This window comes from Cajanus cajan, chromosome 3 (genome assembly GCF_000230855.2).
Source record: "Cajanus cajan strain Asha chromosome 3, NIPB_CcT2T_4, whole genome shotgun sequence".
In the NCBI taxonomy this organism is placed as follows: Eukaryota; Viridiplantae; Streptophyta; class Magnoliopsida; order Fabales; family Fabaceae; genus Cajanus; species Cajanus cajan.
Window position 1 is genome coordinate 64,818,606 of NC_138519.1, and position 15,029 is coordinate 64,833,634.

The window sequence follows — 15,029 nt, forward strand, 5'->3', positions numbered from 1 at the left end:
CAGTAAAAGGAAGGATTTAAGAAGAAACCTCTTGAAGCGTGCTTTTATATATTGAGTAAAACTGGGAAGCTTTTTGGCGTTCCCTCGCTCTACAAGCTCGCTCGCTCCTTCCTAAAAACTTTTGACTATGGAAATCCGGAGGATTTCCCTTCGACTAGGTTCGAATCTCCAAGCTAAGTGCTCGGAATTCCAGAACTTCGTCGGATCGACTCCCAGAGAGATTTCTAGGGCAGAACACTGCTCAAAAACCCCAGAATACTCAAGGAGGGAGTCAAAACTGAGTGTGAAAGTGTGGAATGACGTCCAATTGACGTCATATTTATAGGGAATAGGCGCAATACGGCCTACAGAAGCAATACGGCCGTATTGAAATTTTTGAACTTCAATACGGCCGTATTGAGTTCAATACGGCCGTATTGAAATTCAGAAATTTCAATACGGCCGTATTGAGTTCAATACGGCTGTATTGAAGCTTCAATACGGCCGTATTGATTTCAGTACGGCCGTATTGAAATTTCAGAAACTTCAATACGCCGTATTGAGTTCACTGCGGCCGTATTGAAGCTTCAATACGGCCGTATTAAGTTCAGTACGGCCGTATTGGGCTTCATTCCCTCCACTTCCTTATTTTGAGCCATTCTAAGACCTCTAGACCTACAGAGAACCCTCCTAGGGCCTTCCAGGAGTCCTTCTGGCTGATCTTCCTTCAGTCTTCGAGAGTCTTCAAGCTTTATTTCCGACCCGGACAATTTTAGGGGTCTACAACTGCCCCCCCTTTACTTAGTCAAACGGTCTTTTGGTGTACCGGCTGACAAGTAAAGGAGTTGACCCAATTGTCCGGGTGATGTGCCAACCTTCTGACTTGTAGCGTCTTCCGGTGGAAAATTGTTGAGTAGCCTCTCCAGGTTGTTGCATACCTCGGCGCTTCTGACAACCTCGGTAGCTAAGTTTAACACCAACGTGCCTTTGACGACGCTGATGGCTGAGTATTGTCTCTCCAGACCTTGAGTATTGTCTCTCCAGACCTTGAGTACTGTCTCTCCAGACCTTGAGTACCGTCTCTCCAGACCTTGTTTGAGTACCGTCTCTCCAGACCTTGTTTGAGTACCGTCTCTCCAGACTTTGTTTGAGTACCGTCTCTCCAGACCTTGTTTGAGTACCGTCTCTCCAGACTTTGTTTGAGTACCGTCTCTCCAGACTTTGTTTGAGTACCGTCTCTCCAGACTTTGTTTGAGTACCGTCTCTCCAGACCTTGTTTGAGTACCGTCTCTCCAGACTTTGTTTGAGTACCGTCTCTCCAGACTTGTGCATACCTCGGTGCTCTCAACAACTGGGTAGCTGAGTATTGCCTTTTAGGCTTTGAGATGATTTTGTCTCCACAGTCCACGATGCTGCTTCGACGGTTTTTTCTGATTTTGTGCCACTGAGGGCTGGATAACGCAGGGATCCGTCTAGGGGATGTGCAGTCATTCACAGGTTCCTGTGCCCCAACTTGCATTGCATTGTTGGTACCCATGGGGAATTTCTGATTCCTTGGGGTGTAGACACAGATGCTCTTTCTCTCTGAGTTGAGCGATGCCTTATGTTTGGCTGACGTCCTTTGACGTTGGTGGAGTATCCCGGTTCATCCTTATTCGGGTATCTCTTTTTGATTTTCTGATTTTTGCTGCCTCTGTGTAGGCTGTTATCCGCTGGGGATTCTGGATGTTGATTTTGTCTCCACAGTCCACGATGCTGTTTCGACGATTGTTTTTGATTTTTGTGCCACTGAGGGCTGGATAACGCAGGGATCCGTCTAGGGGATGTGCAGTTACTCATAGGTTCTTGTGTCCCAACTTTCCATTGAGTAGTTGGCGCCCATTGAGGAATTTCTGTTTCCTTGGGGTGTAGACACGAAGATGCTCTTTCTGAGATGAGCAGTGCCTTATGATTGGCTGACGTCCTTTGGACGTTGGTGGAGTATCCCGGTTATCCTTATTCGGGTAACTCTTTTTAATTTTTGGATTTTGTTGCCTCTGTGTAGGCTGTTATCCGCCAGGGGATTTTGTCATTGGTTTGTGATTGGCCTCTTCTGTTAGGCAGATCATCTTGATGTTCAATGATAGGCTGAGAGCCGGATTCCACTTGGGGAATGATTATTGATCTTTTTATGATTTTTCCTTTTGAAGGAGTGCCTCTTATGTAGGCGACTGAGGAATTGGAGTTCAGTGTTCGGCTGAGTGCCAAATTCCGCTTGGGGAATATTTATTGATATATTTTTTTTTTTTTTGATTTTTCTCCTTTTGCAGGGATGCCTCTGAGTAGGCGATTGGGGAATGAGGGATCTTATGTATCCCAGAGTATTATTTAGGAAGCCTCTGCAGGCTTAGCCTCACTCAGCGCTTTGAGTCGGAGAGCTATCTTCCACTGAGGAAGTGTTAAGTCCCTTGACTTGTATATACTGTTTGGATGATCGCACTTCCATTGGGGATTGCGTCGATTTTGCTTTGATAGCTCTCGATGGGGATTCGTTCCGTGAGCTTGAGTTAAGGTTTCTCTGGGGAGTATTATTTCTGCGAGCCTCTCCAGGCTCAATTATTCTTTGATGTGGAGTATTATTTTGGCGAGCCTCTCCAGGCTCAATTATTCTGAATGAGTATTGTTTCGGCAAGCCTCTCCAGGCTCAGTTATTTCTGAAAGATGTGAAATCTTTGTCCTTTTTTTTTTGTCGACTTTTGACTTTTTCTGTATGTTTGCCTTTTTTGTCATTTTTTGGCTTTTTCTGTATTTTTGCCTTTTCTGTTGTTTTTCGGCTTTTTCTGTACAGAAATGTCTCAGTTATTCTGAGAGAGTATTATTTCGGCGAGCCTCTCCAGGCTCAGTTATTTTGAGAGTATTATTTCGGCGAGCCTCTCCAGGCTCAGTTATTTTGAGAGTATTATTTCGGCGAGCCTCTCCAGGCTCAGTTATTCTGAAAGAGTATTATTTCGGCAAGCCTCTCCAGGCTCAGTTATTTTGAGAGAGTATTATTTCGACAAGCCTCTCCAGGCTCAGTTATTCTGCGGGAGTATTGTTTCGGCAAGCCTCTCCAGACTCAGTTATTCTGAGAGTATTCTTTCGGCAAGCCTCTCCAGGCTCAGTTATTCTGAGAGTATTCTTTCGGCAAGCCTCTCCAGGCTCAGTTATTCTGTATGACGCTGTTGATTTTCTGAATCTTTGCATTTTGTTTGCTGCTGTCATACACAAGCAATTTTTATATTTTTTCTATTTTATGCAATTGCCTCATGATAAGGTCTTTAAATGTGCAATTAATATGTGTGATGCATGCAATACAATTTTTTATTTTTGTTCATTTATTTAGAAAAGTGAGTGGCTCTCCCTATCCTCTTCTTCTTGGAGGACTTTCTGTCATTGACGCGAGGGAGTATTTTTATGAGCCTTTATGCAGGAGATTTATGGATTTTATAGGAACCCCTCCAATTTTCTTTATTTGACCGATTATTAAGAGAGTTTCGTACAATTTTTGAAACATCAATTTAGAGGCATAATCACATGGTCAAGAGAGAAAAGAAATGAATAGATATTTTATTGATATTCGCAAGTGTTTTTACAGAAAGATATACAGAAGGAAATTTCTGAAGAATGGCTGGCCAGGGTAGGCTATATACATTGGGCTTAACAATTATATCTGTAATTGTTGCTCTTTACGTTCCCCTAATTGCTTCGGCCTGAGCCAGGAGTGTAGATGCTGCAAGATGCTTGCTTCTAGAAGATAATCACTTGAATCGCCTTTCGGTTTTCGATTCAAGCGATCGTTGCTTGCTTTGCTTTTACATCTTATTCTTTTGCCCCTAACTTTTGCCTAGGACGTATCCTAGCGGGGATGATTTTGCCGTTGTTTTGCCTAGTACCCTTGTACCGGCGGGCTTTTTATTTTGCCCTAACTTTTGCCTAGGACGCCCTTTTTGGGTTTTCATCCTAGCGGGCCTATGCAAGCAACGTCTTCAAGCATAGTACTTCTTTACCACGTCAGTGTTGACTAAGTATCGAAGTTCTTCTCCATCCATGTTTGTGAGGATCAATGCTCCTCCTGAGAAAGCTCGTTTTACCATGTACGGTCCTTCGTGATTTAGGGCCCACTTTCCGATTTTGTCCTTTTGAGTTGGTAGTAATTTCTTCATTGCCAACTCTCCCTCATGGTAGACTCGAGGGTGGACTTTCTTGTCAAAAGCCTTCTTGATCTTCCTCTGATAGGCTTGACCATGGCATATGGCGTTCAGCCATTTCTCTGGGATAAGGTTCAACCGGTCGTGTCGGCTTTGAACCCTTTCTGCCTCGGAAAGTTTTGCTTCCATGATTACCCTTATATAAGGTTTTTCGACTTCGACGTGTAGAATTGCCTCCTGAAGTCCTATAATCATGAAGAGCAAAGGGTAACATCTCGTGTCAGTCTTTAAATGAGACAACCATCTTTTGCACTATTTTCTTGATGTTCTTTTTGGTTGCCTCGACTGCCCCATTCATCTTTGGCCGATATGGGGAAGAGTTGTGGTGTTGGATCTTGAATTCTTGGCTCAGTTCTTCCACCATTTTATTATTCAGATTAGATCCATTTTCAGTGATGATTTATTTCTCCATGCTTCCACTAGATTATTCTAAAATCTTTTGGGACAAGAGAGAAAAGAAGGGAAAGATATTTTTGTTTTGAAGTTTGTGTTTTAGAGGGGATTATTTTTCAAAAATGGTTTTTGTAAGAATGGATGGCCAAGGTAGGCTTATGTGTTTAGGCTTGCTTGATTAAACACTTATGAAATTAAGAAAATCTTTGTTTATTGACGTTGTGATTTTGACAACTTGGATAGCTGCTCTTGAACCTTTCTTTTTGAATTCGGTTCATGGTACTATCATGGATTTCTTTTGTTTTTTGATTGTCCTTATTTTTGCCTAAAACACCCTTTTGTGGCGTTTTAGCGGACTTTTGTTTTTGTTCATTTTTGCAACCCTAACTTTTGCCTAGGTCACCCTTTTGTGGGATTCCTAGCGGGTCTTTTGCTCTTATTTTTGCGCAGACCCCTTTTTGGGTTTCCTGCCGAGCTTCTTTTATTTTGAAGGATTTACTTTTATCCATGATGGCACTTGTCAAGGCCAAGGGAAGGTGCTCCAAGTTGTCACACACACTTCCACATAAAAATGATGTGGGTTTATTATTATTAAGATGATTTTAACCTCATTCATGTTTATTCAAACAGGGTTAAAGATAATGTGGTTTAGAATTTTATTATAAGCAAGAAAAGAAGCAATGAAGAATGATTTTATTATAATCATAGCGGAAGCATGTGTCCTTATTTCATCACTGATATGGGTCCCAATATTGACCTCTTTTATCTCTCGGCCATGCCCCAAATTTATAGTCTCCAATTTCTCTTGACAAGCTTCTTGATCTAGCAATCTTTGCAGATCCGGAGAAATGGTTTCCTCATCACTGTCCAACTCAACCCATTCATCCTCAACTTTTGGATCCCGGTAATTACAGACATAATTATTTTATTGGTTCTGTTTAGGTTTAGAATTATTAATGTTAATGAGGAAAGAGAGAAAAGAACAAAAAAGAGAATAATGTGAAAAATGCCTTTTTATTGATATGTATTAAAACTGTACAAAAACCCTTATTTACATGAAAAGGTTCTCATGATCTCGGGTACTGATCATGAGTCCCTAAAAGAGAAATATGAAGGGGCCCTATCGTGGCTTGTTCTTCTCTCTACTCCTGCTTTGGCAGAGGATTCTTGCTCACGTCGGGCGCTGTCGAATCAAAGGTGACCCACCCGGCATCAATAAGGTTTTGGACCTTGTATTTGAGAGCTAGGCATTTCTCTGTTGAATGCCCTGGTGCCCCCGAATGGTATAAACATTTGTCCTGTGGCTTGTACCAATCGGGGTAAGGTGGGTCGATCTTTCTTGGTGGAACATAAGCTAGAAGTTTGGCTTCTACTAGCTTCGGCAGGAGATCGCTGTAGGTGGTCGGAAGTTTATCAAACTTCCTCAAAGGGGTGAATTGCGATCTTCCTGACTTCGAAGTGGAAGAAGACGAAGAGATAGTTACGGCGTTGACTCCTCCCTCATTCTTCTTCCTGAAGGTCTTCTTACCCTCGAATGATTGGGAAGGCTTAGCTAGCTTCCCACTTTTTAATCCTTGTTCCACTCTCTCCCCAATGGTGATGATGTCCGAGAAGAGTGTCGTTGTGTTCCCTATCATTTTATCGTAATAGGGACCAGTCAACGAGTTGATGAATAAGGACACCATCTCCTTATCTGACAGCGGGGGCTCTATCTGTGCCGCCAACTCCCTCCATCGTTGGGCGTACGCCTTGAAAGATTCATCATTTTTCTTACTCAAGGCTTGAAGATCTGACCTATCAGGTGTTAGGTCGATGTTGTATTTGTAGCGCTTGAGAAAGGCGTCAGCCAACTGCCTCCATGTGTGTACTAGATTTCCATCTAGCTGCATATACCAGTTGAGTGCAGTTTCAGCCAAGCTCTCTTGAAAGCAATGAATTAAGAGCTTTTCATTGGTGGCATATGCAGCCATCTTGCGACAGTACATGGTGAGATGACTCTTGGGGCAAGTCGATCCCACATATTTCGGGAAATCTGGCACTTTAAATTTAGGAGGGAATTGAATGTCCCTCACTAAACACATGTCGGCGGCATCTTTAATATCGAAGTCATGCCCCTCCATAGCCCTCAACCGATCCTCTAGGGCGTGAAATTGTTCTTTTGAAACCTCGGGCTCTTTGATCATAATTCCAGCCCCAAGAGGTATGGCATGTGGAGGATCTTCTTCATGCTCCTCCTCCTCTCCCTCATGATGGGACCCATGGTCACTGTGATGAGATCCATGAATGTTATGGTGACGCATGAGTTCCAACATTTGCGCCATCTGCTCTTTGAGCTGTGAAAGCTCGGTCGTGAGCTTCTTGTTTTGTTCCTCTAGCGCTTCCATTTTCTTGATTTTCTTCGCGCGTGTGAGGACAGAGAGATGACCAGCCACTTTCTAAAATGAATGTTTATTCTAATTAGCTTATTTATGATATGAATACACTCTTGATGTGAGCTTGATAATCTTTCATCTTTGAGGCGCTGCCTTTTTAAGATGAAAGTTTATCACCCTCCCTAGGCTATTATCTCTCCACAACGGAGAATCTCAATAGTCACGGGTCTCTTTCACTCACATCGAGAGGGTATTAGTGAACCTATAAATGATGATGAGGATGCATGAGGTATTATTGATAATGATGCCTATGCTCCTTACTTTTATTATATTTTCACACATTGGTTTTTCCTCTCATGTCATGACATTTTCATGCATGGGGATTATTCTTAGACCTTATCACGAGGTTTTTTATTAATGCACAATCAATTGCACATAAGCATTTACACAAACAATTCACTCATCCACGAACAGTCACGAGCGAATCACGAGGTAGGGGTCTCCTGCAGAAAAGTGCATATTCAAGGAGGATCTAACTGTTCTCACTTGGTCAAAGGCCCCCAAGGTGCCCCCATTATAGGGACCCAATTCCTCTCGTCGTAGGTCGATGGAAAGCTCCAACGCACCGTCGGACTCAAGTTCATGGTTATCACCTTGAGTGATGTTTTCCGACAACGGTCTACGGGCACATATAGACCCATTCGACAACCGGCCGTACTAACATCCACTCCCTATGGTTAATCACTCATGCCCCCGGGTATAGAGGGAACTGTTGTGTGCAAAGGTTTGTGTGCAATTTTTATTTCAAACAATTGCGGAATTTTAAACAAACAACAGTTATTTAAAGCCAAATATATAAAGCATGTTATCATACAAGCAAGGGGTAACGAAGTAATTTTTAACTATTATTTGTTAAAAATAATCTGTCACTAAATGGGACTGACTCTCGAAGCTTCCCCAGTGGAGTCGCCATCTGTCGCCACCCGGCCCGAAACGGGCTTTCGGCATTCGCGAAGGATGGTTGGACTCGTCTATTTGTTTAAAAATGTGGATTGCTAGAATGACTTATTCTCAAACTGAGACCTCGTCAAACGAGCAATTTTATTAAAAGGCTCACCAATCCATATTAATCCCAAACGGGACCCTCCATGGATTAGTGGTTTTCGCAAAAGGAGGGGTTCGTGGAGTCGCCACCAATGTTTTACTCAAAACATTGGAAAAAGGGATAAGGCAATTGATTTTATAAATCAACTTTGGCCATTACAACCAGAGTTGGGTAAGGGAGTCGGTTACGCGTGGGGAAGGTGTTAGCACCCCACAGCGCCCCTTTCGGGTTCCCTATGACAGATTATTTTCAAAAATAACAGCGTAAAATTACTAAATTACCCCTATTTATTATAAGCGATTATAAATTAACTATCTACATGATGACAGTTTAAATATGCACACAGAAAGCAGTAAAAGGAAGGATTTAAGAAGAAACCTCTTGAAGCGTGCTTTTATATATTGAGTAAAACTGGGAAGCTTTTTGGCGTTCCCTCGCTCTACAAGCTCGCTCGCTCCTTCCTAAAAACTTTTGACTATGGAAATCCGGAGGATTTCCCTTCGACTAGGTTCGAATCTCCAAGCTAAGTGCTCGGAATTCCAGAACTTCGTCGGATCGACTCCTAGAGAGATTTCTAGGGCAGAACACTGCTCAAAAACCCCAGAATACTCAAGGAGGGAGTCAAAACTGAGTGTGAAAGTGTGGAATGACGTCCAATTGACGTCATATTTATAGGGAATAGGCGCAATACGGCCTACAGAAGCAATACGGCCGTATTGAAATTTTTGAACTTCAATACGGCCGTATTGAGTTCAATACGGCCGTATTGAAATTCAGAAATTTCAATACGGCCGTATTGAGTTCAATACGACTGTATTGAAGCTTCAATACTGCCGTATTGATTTCAGTACGGCCGTATTGAAATTTCAGAAACTTCAATACGCCGTATTGAGTTCACTGCGGCCGTATTGAAGCTTCAATACGGCCGTATTAAGTTCAGTACGGCCGTATTGGGCTTCATTCCCTCCACTTCCTTATTTTGAGCCATTCTAAGACCTCTAGACCTACAGAGAACCCTCCTAGGGCCTTCCAGGAGTCCTTCTGGCTGATCTTCCTTCAGTCTTCGAGAGTCTTCAAGCTTTATTTCCGACCCGGACAATTTTAGGGGTCTACAGTCATCTATCCTCGTATCAACATACACACATATCAAATCAAAATCTAAGCAAGATACAGGCAAATCCAACTTTTGGACACAAGAGACTAACATAAAGGAATAAGTTGCACCATAATCAAACAGTACAACAAAAGGAGTCTCAGCTATGAAACAAGCACCTTGTATCAGATTTTTCGACCGAGTAGCTTCAACACCACTAAGAGCAAATACTCTCCCTACAGCCTTTGGACGCTCAACTTGCGAACCTGATCTAGTAACACGTGGTCTTGGCGATTCAGGACATTAGGTGCTAATGTGACCCTTACCATTGCAGTTGAAGCAAGTAACCTCCTTGTCACGACACTAGAACTGGTTATGACCAACACGTCCACACTTCTAGCATTTTCCTGAAGGAGTTGACACAGACCCTCTAGCACTTCCAGTAGCACTAACAATGGATCATCTACTAAATGACTTGCTTCCACTAGCAGTAGCTTTACTCCCTTGGAATCTAGTAGGAGCGGAGTAAGGCTTACTCCTACTCGAAGCATTAGAACTCGCAGCACGGATATGACCTCCAACTCCTTTGTAGAAAGCAGCACGAGCACGATTATCACGATCATAAATGTTGCACTTATTATCCACAGGAAAGTGATAGTCTCCTGATAGTTAATTGCAGTCTTCACCTCAGGATGCAAACCATTTACAAACTTTATGCACTTAACTCTTTCACCACCCTCGCCATGGTAGTGAGTACAATAGCAAACAAAAGCATCAAATTTGGCAGCATACTCTGCCACTGTGTCATTCCCTTGCTTCAACTCAAGGAATTCCACTTCCTTATGACTCCTCAAATCATCCGGGAAATATTTCTCAAGAAAGACCCTCTTGAAGTTGTCCCAATTCAAGTGCACCCATCCATCAATCATCCTTTGAAGTGCTCCTTCCCACCAAAAGTGGGCATCAGCAGTCAACATGAAGGTGGCCAACCTCACCTTCTAAGCGAGAGGACACTCCATGACATTGAAGATCTTCTCGATCTCCATTAGCCAATTCATAGGCAGCATGTGGGTCATATCCTCCTTTGAAGGTAGGTGGATGATTTCGCTAAAATTGCTCCAACCAATTAGGAGCGACTCCAGCCCTATCGTTATTACTCATAACTTGTGCTAACGCTTGAAGGGCATCAGCAATCACACGATCATTTCTACCATCCATAATCTAAGAAAACAATACACACAATTAAATAAACAATAAACATAATCAATCATCACACTAGCATATCATTAAGTTCCACAACCAATTCATTCCATCATTCATCTACCAAACAAGCATAGTAGACTCATAAATCAAGGCCGATTGGATCGACCAGGCTCTGATACCACTTAATGTGACACCCTCTACCCCAACATACATATACAACAATTATAAAAACATATTCTTGATTTAAATAAAATATTTAGAATTAAAACAATGAATCCATTAACATAAGAGTAGAGAATTCACATTCCTAAACTTCAAACATGGTCAAATGCGAAATTGATAGAAAAATGAATCTTTTCCAAAACAAAATAACAATAAGGAAATCCAAAACTAAGCCTAGTTATGCTCTGATGTCACATATCCTATCAAAGCATGCCCAACTGAAGCCTAAGCCTCGTCACCAAAATTCTCTTGCTGATGATCACTTGTAACACAATTTAAACACATACAAAGAACAAGGGAGTGAGAAACATCTCACTCATGTTCAGGTGTAGAACTAAATGTTAGATAACACACACACAACAAACATAATCACAAGCACAAATCACATGTAAACAATACACATACACAATCAATATCACATGCATACTCATTTATCATACAATGATGTCATGGACTCGACTCGTAAATGCATGCATGTGGCGTCATACGAAAGTTTCACATTTCTCATCATTTCATCATTGGTGACCCAAGGTACACCTAGAATAGCTTGTTACATTATTGGTATGCGGCCTAAGCGGCACACCTGGAATAAATCATTTCATCACATAGCTTGTTACATCACTAGTATGCGGCCTAAGTGGCACACCTGAAATAAGTTATTTCATCACATAGCCTATTACATCACTAGTATGTGGCCTAAGCAGCACACCTGGAATAAGTCATTTCATCACATAGCTTGTTACATCACTGGTATGCGGCCTAAGCGACACACCTAAAATAAGTCATTTCATCACATAGCTTGTTACATCACTGGTATGCAGCTTAAGCAGCACACCTAGAATAAGTCATTTCATCACATAACTTGTTACATCACTACTATGCGGCCTAAGCGGCACACCTGGAATAAGTCATTTCATCACATAACTTGTTACATCACTGGTATGCGGCCTAAGCGACACACCTGGAATAAGTCATTTCATTTCATAGCTTGTTACATCACTGGTATGCAGCCTAAGCGGCACACATGAAATAAGTCATTTTATCTTATAGCTTGTTACATCACTGGTATGCGGCCTAAGCGGCACTCCTGGAATAGATCATATATGCACATGATGCATGTCACACATTCACTATTTCATTACTCAACATTTTACTTGTCATGGAATTTCATGTCTCATTTCGTCACATTTCACATTCTCATAATCATAACTTATCTCAGAAGTTCATATTTTACATAGTAATATTCATAATTGTTCCTCATAGGGTTCCGTACAAGAACCCACAGAACACTCTAATTCATATCAAAACTTATCTAATTTTGAAATCAAATACATATTTACACTCTACATCACACAAGGAAAACAACAAAATAATCAGAAGGCAAAACAGAAAACATTCATATTTGGCCTGTTTCTCATAGGGTTCTCTTAGGAACCCATATAGCACTCTAATTTATATCAAAACTTGTTTACTTTTAAAATTAATCACATATTCATACATCACATCCAACAAGGAACACAATAGAACATTCAGAAGGCAAAACAGAAATATTTTGCCTTTTCCTAGAAGCATGCATCAGGCAAGGGATTGGGGGCCAATCCAGCTACCCAACAATTATTCCCACACCGGCCCCCGAGCGAGGTTTCTCTCTCCCTCCTTACCTGGATAAGCAGAAGATAAAGCTAGAGCAAAATCTGGTCGATCTCCTTCTCTTGGTTCTCCTTGGTCTTCAGAGAGTGTGTTCAGAAAAAGTGTCAAAGTGCTCTATTTATAGATTTCAGGAGTGGCCAGAACGGCCTGTTTCAGATTCGAAATGGCTCGTTCTAGATCCTTTCATTATGTGAAAAATTCACATCTGGAACGACCCGTTCTTAAACCAGAACGTCCCGTTCTAGAGATAGTTTTAACTCACAACGTCCAAATTTGGAACGGCCCGTTCCCAACTTTGGAACGGCCCGTTCCCAACTAGGGTTATAGACTATTTTGGTGGTTTGGAACGGCTCGTTCCAAGTTGGGAACGACCCGTTCTGGGCTACCAAAAATAGGTTTTTTTAGTAGATTGGAACGACCCGTTCCAGTTTGGGAACGACCCGTTCTGGGCTACTAAATCACCCTTAATAAATTTTTTGAAAATTACTAAATCACCCTCAATAAAAAGTATGAAAACTGGGTTGTTACAATATCAAGAGGAGAGGGTTATGTTTTTATTATTTTTATGGGGAATATTTGCACACACAACTCTACAATGATGAGATATTGTCTACTTTAGACTTAAGCTCTCGCAGTTTTGCTTTTGGTTATTATACAAAAGGCATTTTTATCATTGGAGTATATGTAAGTTTTATAAGCTATTATTTCTCTTCTTGTTTTGATAATATGTGGGACCTTTTTTATATCCCAACAATTTTATGAGACTTTGTTTGTAGCCCAACAAACTTCCTTCAAACACGGAACCTAACATTCCATCTAGTGGAATTTATTTTTGCATTACATTTGGATATTGTTTGTATGGTATGTGTTATGGGGTTATTTTAAGAGGAAGGTTATTTCATTTATTTTTTATTAGGTTATATTTGCATACATAACTTTACAAAGGTGAAATATTATCCGCATTGCGCCTAATCCCTCATAGTTTTGCTTTTGATTATGACCTAAAAGGCCTTTATATCATTGGAGTATGTGTGTGTTTTATAAACTCTTATTTCTCTTCTAATTTTAACAATGTGGGACTTTTTTGTATCCCAAAATTGTATGGGACCTTATTTGTATCTTAAAAAAATATTAAGAAATGACCGAGTTATGTGAGTTAGAAGATGAACCTCACATTCTATGCATGAAATGTAACCTAGGTACATTGTAAGCCTTGAGCGGAGACTTAAATGGTCAAATTAGGTTTTATAATTTTCATGCAAGTTTTATCCATGGGTGTTATCTTTTCAATTACATTAGAATTACCCAAAAAAGAAGGTCTAAAACTCAAGTTATTATCAAATTAGTGAGCGGAGGTCAAACTATCAGATTCATACTGAAATGATGCAATTTTGTAATTTTTAAAAATAACATATGGCAACATAAACCTTGGAGTTTAGCATAGAAATTGTAGATAATTGTCTTAGATTTCCAATAAGATTAAGAGCAACTTTATAGCATGTATATAGCTCTAGATATCGTGTTTGGGCCACATGAGATCACAAAAGATTAAGTTATGAAAATACAGTTTATGAGTGGTGATGGTGAGTGACTTTAGCCTTTAAGTGTTTGATCTTGTGAATCATTTGAGCTGCATTAATGTTAGGAAATAAAAATTATGGGAGAAAACAAATGGGAATAAGTTATGATGTGAATTGATTATTTGCAGCTTAAGGTGTTTTGGTGGTAAGAATGCCTAAAGAATCAATGTGTGATATGAATAACATTATGAGACTAATTAAGTTATTAATTTAAATGTTTACTTTGATTTTGATCTCTTAGTAACTATAGTTGAGGTATAAACATATGATTAGATGATTTTATAATGATTCTATATTGGATGATGTTGTGGACATTATTATGTTTGAACTATGAACACGTGACTTTTATGGAATACAATGTGTTGTGCTTGTGTGTGGACCATGTGATGGTTATGTGATGTGGAGTCTAAGTTGAGGATTTTATGTTGAATATGAAATATGAGTATACATCACGTCTTATGTGAAATGCATATAGTTTAGGAAACTAGTGTCAATTGCATTATAATGATTATGATGATCGTATATTGAATAAATGTGAATCATAGATATTACCTATGATGAATTGTGGAATTTGAATATGCAATTGCTATCTATCTATCTATCTATATATATATATATATATATATATATATATATATATATATATATATATATATATATATATATATGTATGTACTTATGTAATGCTTGTTGTGTATGACTATCCAACCATAACTTACATTGGTAGCCAGCACGAGATGTTTCTCACTTTCCTTTTCTTTTTGTTAGTGTTTGGTGTATGCGTATAGGTAAGGTCCATCATGAGAATGATGAGGTTGAAGATGAGACTTAGGCTTTATATCAAGTTTTTCTTTGATAAGATATGACATCAAGACAATATTTAAGACTTTATTTCTATTAGTTGAACTATGTGTTAGGATTTAATGTTAGTTTCATTGTATTTACTTTTTTAAATCTCAATTTTACTTATTGTTTTGCTTTTGTTTGTTATGTGATACTTTTACCCACAAAAATTTTCCTCACTTTGTAAAAATATTTTGAAAACTCTTTTTTATACACGATTATTGAATTGTATGTTATGCTAGTATGTGAGGTAGGGGATGTCACACATGAACTTTTAGTCATTAAACTAATTTGTTTATCTAAATAAACACCTCTAATTTGTGCTTCAAAACTATCATTTTGAGAATTTATATTTGCTACCAA